Genomic DNA, 7,757 nt, shown 5'->3' on the forward strand with positions numbered 1-7,757 from the left:
AGTCGGCCTCGAATGACGAAAAATAACGGTCTCCTCCTGGAGCTCACAGCCAACTTGGCAAAAAGTTTCTAAGTGCCCACGGCCCTGCCGAGCTTTGGCGTCCGCTCAGCGCCGGTGCCGCAGTCGGCCTCGAATGACGAAAAATGACGGTCTCCTCCTGGAGCTCACAGCCAACTTGGCAAAAAGTTTCTAAGTGCCCACGGCCCTGCCGAGCTTTGGCGTCCGCCCAGCGCCGGTTCCGCAGTCGGCCTCGAATGACGAAAAATAACGGTCTCCTCCTGGAGCTCACAGCCAACTTGGCAAAAAGTTTCTAAGTGCCCACGGCCCTGCCGAGCTTTGGCGTCCGCTCAGCGCCGGTGCCGCAGTCGGCCTCGAATGACGAAAAATGACGGTCTCCTCCTGGAGCTCACAGCCAACTTGGCAAAAAGTTTCTAAGTGCCCACGGCCCTGCCGAGCTTTGGCGTCCGCCCAGCGCCGGTTCCGCAGTCGGCCTCGAATGACGAAAAATAACGGTCTCCTCCTGGAGCTCACAGCCAACTTGGCAAAAAGTTTCTAAGTGCCCACGGCCCTGCCGAGCTTTGGCGTCCGCCCAGCGCCGGTTCCGCAGTCGGCCTCGAATGACGAAAAATAACGGTCTCCTCCTGGAGCTCACAGCCAACTTGGCAAAAAGTTTCTAAGTGCCCACGGCCCTGCCGAGCTTTGGCGTCCGCCCAGCGCCGGTTCCGCAGTCGGCCTCGAATGACGAAAAATAACGGTCTCCTCCTGGAGCTCACAGCCAACTTGGCAAAAAGTTTCTAAGTGCCCACGGCCCTGCCGAGCTTTGGCGTCCGCTCAGCGCCGGTTCCGCAGTCGGCCTCGAATGACGAAAAATGACGGTCTCCTCCTGGAGCTCACAGCCAACTTGGCAAAAAGTTTCTAAGTGCCCACGGCCCTGCCGAGCTTTGGCGTCCGCCCAGCGCCGGTTCCGCAGTCGGCCTCGAATGACGAAAAATAACGGTCTCCTCCTGGAGCTCACAGCCAACTTGGCAAAAAGTTTCTAAGTGCCCACGGCCCTGCCGAGCTTTGGCGTCCGCTCAGCGCCGGTGCCGCAGTCGGCCTCGAATGACGAAAAATGACGGTCTCCTCCTGGAGCTCACAGCCAACTTGGCAAAAAGTTTCTAAGTGCCCACGGCCCTGCCGAGCTTTGGCGTCCGCCCAGCGCCGGTTCCGCAGTCGGCCTCGAATGACGAAAAATAACGGTCTCCTCCTGGAGCTCACAGCCAACTTGGCAAAAAGTTTCTAAGTGCCCACGGCCCTGCCGAGCTTTGGCGTCCGCCCAGCGCCGGTTCCGCAGTCGGCCTCGAATGACGAAAAATAACGGTCTCCTCCTGGAGCTCACAGCCAACTTGGCAAAAAGTTTCTAAGTGCCCACGGCCCTGCCGAGCTTTGGCGTCCGCCCAGCGCCGGTTCCGCAGTCGGCCTCGAATGACGAAAAATAACGGTCTCCTCCTGGAGCTCACAGCCAACTTGGCAAAAAGTTTCTAAGTGCCCACGGCCCTGCCGAGCTTTGGCGTCCGCTCAGCGCCGGTTCCGCAGTCGGCCTCGAATGACGAAAAATGACGGTCTCCTCCTGGAGCTCACAGCCAACTTGGCAAAAAGTTTCTAAGTGCCCACGGCCCTGCCGAGCTTTGGCGTCCGCCCAGCGCCGGTTCCGCAGTCGGCCTCGAATGACGAAAAATAACGGTCTCCTCCTGGAGCTCACAGCCAACTTGGCAAAAAGTTTCTAAGTGCCCACGGCCCTGCCGAGCTTTGGCGTCCGCTCAGCGCCGGTGCCGCAGTCGGCCTCGAATGACGAAAAATGACGGTCTCCTCCTGGAGCTCACAGCCAACTTGGCAAAAAGTTTCTAAGTGCCCACGGCCCTGCCGAGCTTTGGCGTCCGCCCAGCGCCGGTTCCGCAGTCGGCCTCGAATGACGAAAAATAACGGTCTCCTCCTGGAGCTCACAGCCAACTTGGCAAAAAGTTTCTAAGTGCCCACGGCCCTGCCGAGCTTTGGCGTCCGCCCAGCGCCGGTTCCGCAGTCGGCCTCGAATGACGAAAAATAACGGTCTCCTCCTGGAGCTCACAGCCAACTTGGCAAAAAGTTTCTAAGTGCCCACGGCCCTGCCGAGCTTTGGCGTCCGCCCAGCGCCGGTTCCGCAGTCGGCCTCGAATGACGAAAAATAACGGTCTCCTCCTGGAGCTCACAGCCAACTTGGCAAAAAGTTTCTAAGTGCCCACGGCCCTGCCGAGCTTTGGCGTCCGCTCAGCGCCGGTTCCGCAGTCGGCCTCGAATGACGAAAAATGACGGTCTCCTCCTGGAGCTCACAGCCAACTTGGCAAAAAGTTTCTAAGTGCCCACGGCCCTGCCGAGCTTTGGCGTCCGCCCAGCGCCGGTTCCGCAGTCGGCCTCGAATGACGAAAAATAACGGTCTCCTCCTGGAGCTCACAGCCAACTTGGCAAAAAGTTTCTAAGTGCCCACGGCCCTGCCGAGCTTTGGCGTCCGCTCAGCGCCGGTGCCGCAGTCGGCCTCGAATGACGAAAAATGACGGTCTCCTCCTGGAGCTCACAGCCAACTTGGCAAAAAGTTTCTAAGTGCCCACGGCCCTGCCGAGCTTTGGCGTCCGCCCAGCGCCGGTTCCGCAGTCGGCCTCGAATGACGAAAAATAACGGTCTCCTCCTGGAGCTCACAGCCAACTTGGCAAAAAGTTTCTAAGTGCCCACGGCCCTGCCGAGCTTTGGCGTCCGCCCAGCGCCGGTTCCGCAGTCGGCCTCGAATGACGAAAAATAACGGTCTCCTCCTGGAGCTCACAGCCAACTTGGCAAAAAGTTTCTAAGTGCCCACGGCCCTGCCGAGCTTTGGCGTCCGCCCAGCGCCGGTTCCGCAGTCGGCCTCGAATGACGAAAAATAACGGTCTCCTCCTGGAGCTCACAGCCAACTTGGCAAAAAGTTTCTAAGTGCCCACGGCCCTGCCGAGCTTTGGCGTCCGCTCAGCGCCGGTTCCGCAGTCGGCCTCGAATGACGAAAAATGACGGTCTCCTCCTGGAGCTCACAGCCAACTTGGCAAAAAGTTTCTAAGTGCCCACGGCCCTGCCGAGCTTTGGCGTCCGCCCAGCGCCGGTTCCGCAGTCGGCCTCGAATGACGAAAAATAACGGTCTCCTCCTGGAGCTCACAGCCAACTTGGCAAAAAGTTTCTAAGTGCCCACGGCCCTGCCGAGCTTTGGCGTCCGCCCAGCGCCGGTTCCGCAGTCGGCCTCGAATGACGAAAAATAACGGTCTCCTCCTGGAGCTCACAGCCAACTTGGCAAAAAGTTTCTAAGTGTCACATCTGTGAAAAAACGACTAAGTGTCAACTTTCGAAAAAACGGCTAAGTGTCAACTTTCGAAAAAACGGCAAAGTGTCACATCTCTGAAAAAACGGCTAAGTGTCGACTTTCGAAAAAACGGCTAAGTGTCAACTTTCGAAAAAACGGCAAAGTGTCACATCTCTGAAAAAACGGCTAAGTGTCACATCTCTGAAAAAACGGCTAAGTGTCACATCTCTGAAAAAACGGCTAAGTGTCGCCTCTCTGAAAAAACGGCAAAGTGTCAACTTTCGAAAAAACGACAGAGTGTCGCCTCTCTGAAAAAACGACTAAGTGTCGACTCTGAGAAAATGGCAAAGTGCCCACGGCTCTGCGGGCTCGTGCATCCGACCCGCGCCGGTTCCCCAGCCGGCCTGATATAAGGCAAAACCAGCCTCTCCGCCTGGAGCTCAGAGCCAACTTGGCGAATATTTTCTAAGTGCCCACGGCTCTGCGTGGCTACGGCGTCTGCCCAGCGCCGGTTCCTGGGTCGAACCCCGAGGACGAGGAATGCCGGTCTCCGCCTGGAGGTCCCAGCTTAATCGGCGAAAATTTTCTAAGTGCCCACGGCTCTGCCGGGCTCGTGCATCCGACCCGCGCCGGTTCCCCAGCCGGCCTGAAATAAGGCAAAACCAGGCTCTCCCCCTGGAGCTCAGAGCCAATTGTGGCGAAAAAACGACTAAGTGTCAACTTTCGAAAAAACGACTAAGTGTCAACTTTCCAAAAAAACGGCTAAGTGTCGACTTTCGAAAAAACGGCTAAGTGTCAACTTTCGAAAAAACGACTAAGTGTCGCCTCTGAAAAAACGACTAAGTGTCGCCTCTCTGAAAAAACGACTAAGTGCCCACGGCTCTGCGGGGCTTGTGAGTCCGCCCCGCGCCGGTTCGGCGGTCGGCCTCAAAAAGCGAAAAATCAGCCTCTCTCCCTGGAGCTCACCAAAAATTTGTCGAAATTTTTCTAAGTTCTCCTCGAGGTACCAGGGGGTGAGGTACCCGGGCTAAGGTGCAGTACCTTTTTTGGTCTTCAGGTGCGCCAGAGTACAATGAAATGGTCCCAGTAGTCAGTGTACTCATCGACTTTCCCCCCGTTTTCCAAAGCACCCCGTTTACGAGTATGGAGGAGATGGTGCTGGTCTCCCCACGGCGTCGGACACGCCGTCCTCGACAGCACAAGGTCGGATAGAAGACCTGAAAAGCGCCGTGGCACGCGCTGGAGGTGTCACTGTGGCGAAAAAGTGACTAAGTGTCAACTTTCGAAAAAACGGCTAAGTGTCAACTTTCGAAAAAACGGCTAAGTGTCAACTTTCGAAAAAACTGCTAAGTGTCAACTTTCGAAAAAACGACTAAGTGTCGCCTCTCTGAAAAAACGGCAAAGTGTCAACTTTCGAAAAAACGACTAAGTGTCAACTTTCGAAAAAACGACTAAGTGTCACCTCTCTGAAAAAATGGCAAAGTGTCAACTGCGAATGTGGTGGTGCATGGAAGGAAGTGGAGGACGGCCGCCTCCTTAAACACAGGCCGGAGAGGAGCGTCAGGGCCAGGCTCCTCAAACATGGACCGAGTGTCGCCCTTAACACAGACCAAGGGGAGGACGGCCGCCTCCTTAAACACAGGCCGGAGAGGAGCGTCAGGGCCAGGCTCCTCAAACATGGACCGAGTGTCGCCCTTAACACAGACCAAGGGGAGGACGGCCGCCTCCTTAAACACAGGCCGGAGAGGAGCGTCAGGGCCAGGCTCCTCAAACATGGACCGAGTGTCGCCCTTAACACGGACCAAGGGGAGGACGGCCGCCTCCTTAAACACAGGCCGGAGAGGAGCGTCAGGGCCAGGCTCCTCAAACATGGACCGAGTGTCGCCCTTAACACGGACCAAGGGGAGGACGGCCGCCTCCTTAAACACAGGCCGGAGAGGAGCGTCAGGGCCAGGCTCCTCAAACATGGACCGAGTGTCGCCCTTAACACAGACCAAGGGGAGGACGGCCGCCTCCTTAAACACAGGCCGGAGAGGAGCGTCAGGGCCAGGCTCCTCAAACATGGACCGAGTGTCGCCCTTAACACGGACCAAGGGGAGGACGGCCGCCTCCTTAAACACAGGCCGGAGAGGAGCGTCAGGGCCAGGCTCCTCAAACATGGACCGAGTGTCGCCCTTAACACGGACCAAGGGGAGGACGGCCGCCTCCTTAAACACAGGCCGGAGAGGAGCGTCAGGGCCAGGCTCCTCAAACATGGACAGAGTGTCGCCCTTAACACAGACCAAGCGGAGGACGGCCGCCTCCCTAAATACAGGCCGAACCGGAGCGCGAGTGTCGCTCCTTAAACACGGACCGAGTGGAGGACGGCCGCCTCCTTAAACACAGGCCGAACAAAATGACACAAAGTGTCAACTGCGAATGTTGTCCATCCAAGGAAGGAGCGTGATGCCCGGCCGGCTCCTTAAACACAGGCCGAGAGTCGCCCCGGACGGTCCGCCTCGCGGCGCCCGTCTGCTCGGATAAAATGACACAAAGTGTCAACTACGAATGTTGTCCATCCAAGGAGGGAGCGTGATGCCCGGCCGGCTCCGAAAACACAGGCCGAGAGTCGCCCCGGACGGTCCGCCTCGCGGCGCCCGTCTGCTCGGATAAAATGACACAAAGTGTCAACTGCGAATGTTGTCCATCCAAGGAAGGAGCGTGATGCCCGGCCGGCTCCTTAAACACAGGCCGAGAGTCGCCCCGGACGGTCCGCCTCGCGGCGCCCGCCCGCTCGGATAAAATGACACAAAGTGTCAACTACGAATGTTGTCCATCCAAGGAAGGAGCGTGATGCCCGGCCGGCTCCTTAAACACAGGCCGAGAGTCGCCCCGGACGGTCGCCTCGCGGCGCCCGTCTGCTCGGATAAAATGACACAAAGTGTCAACTACGAATGTTGTCCATCCAAGGAGGGAGCGTGATGCCCGGCCGGCTCCGAAAACACAGGCCGAGAGTCGCCCCGGACGGTCCGCCTCGCGGCGCCCGTCTGCTCGGATAAAATGACACAAAGTGTCAACTGCGAATGTTGTCCATCCAAGGAAGGAGCGTGATGCCCGGCCGGCTCCTTAAACACAGGCCGAGAGTCGCCCCGGACGGTCCGCCTCGCGGCGCCCGCCCGCTCGGATAAAATGACACAAAGTGTCAACTACGAATGTTGTCCATCCAAGGAAGGAGCGTGATGCCCGGCCGGCTCCTTAAACACAGGCCGAGAGTCGCCCCGGACGGTCGCCTCGCGGCGCCCGTCTGCTCGGATAAAATGACACAAAGTGTCAACTACGAATGTTGTCCATCCAAGGAGGGAGCGTGATGCCCGGCCGGCTCCGAAAACACAGGCCGAGAGTCGCCCCGGACGGTCCGCCTCGCGGCGCCCGTCTGCTCGGATAAAATGACACAAAGTGTCAACTACGAATGTTGTCCATCCAAGGAGGGAGCGTGAGGCCCGGCCGGCTCCGAAAACACAGGCCGAGAGTCGCCCCGGACGGTCCGCCTCTCGAGGCGCCCGCCCGCTCGGATAAAATGACACAAAGTGTCAACTACGAATGTTGTCCATCCAAGGAGGGAGCGTGATGCCCGGCCGGCTCCGAAAACACAGGCCGAGATTCGACCCCGGACGGGCCGTCTTCTCCCGGCGCCCGCCCGCGTACGCCCCCCATCCCCGGTCGCCCGTCTGCTCCCGGCGGGCCTCCGAGTACCCCCTCACCCAACTGACCGACTGGCACTCATGACCCGCCTTGGTAGGGCCTCCATCGGCCTCGGCTCGTCCGACGTCGGGTGGACGGTTCCTACCCACTGCGGGTCGCACTCTAGCGCCCCGGCCGCCGCGTGAGCGTGCGCTCCCCGCGCCGCCCCGCAGGCCCCGGCGCGACCGTACTGCGGCGAGACCGAGACGACCCGGTTTGGCATCCATCCCACCTAGCCACGATCCACGGAGGCCGAGCGAGCGGCTGAGTGTCGGGCGCCGCGCGTGCGAGCGTCCGCCGGCCGCGCCGGTCCTTCCGCGAATGTCGTTTCTCAAACCCTCCGGCTTGATAGCGGCGGCACCACGGGAAGCCGTCCACACACACACCGTCCGACCTCTATCCGAAAAGCCTTCCCGACCAACCGCGGTCGCGGGGGCGTCTGTCGCTCCGCATCGGGGGGGCGTATGGCTTCCGCGCTACGCGCTGCGGGCTCGGGGGGGCCGCAACGGCTGAGTCTGACTCGGCCGGGGCGCAGCTTCCCTCCCGGCAGTCAGCAATAGTGCCGATCGCGCCTGCCACCAGCCCCCTCCCCGACGGGTTCGTCGGCGCCGGCTGGCCGCCGTCCGCCTTCGTTCCCCGAGGGTTCCCAACCAGCGCCGATCCAACTCCGCATCCTGGCCGCACGCAGTGCGTGCCTCGCGCG

Source organism: Syngnathus leptorhynchus, unplaced genomic scaffold (genome assembly GCF_054491065.1).
Source record: "Syngnathus leptorhynchus isolate UIUO unplaced genomic scaffold, UIUO_Slep HiC_scaffold_578, whole genome shotgun sequence".
Lineage (NCBI taxonomy): Eukaryota > Metazoa > Chordata > Actinopteri > Syngnathiformes > Syngnathidae > Syngnathus > Syngnathus leptorhynchus.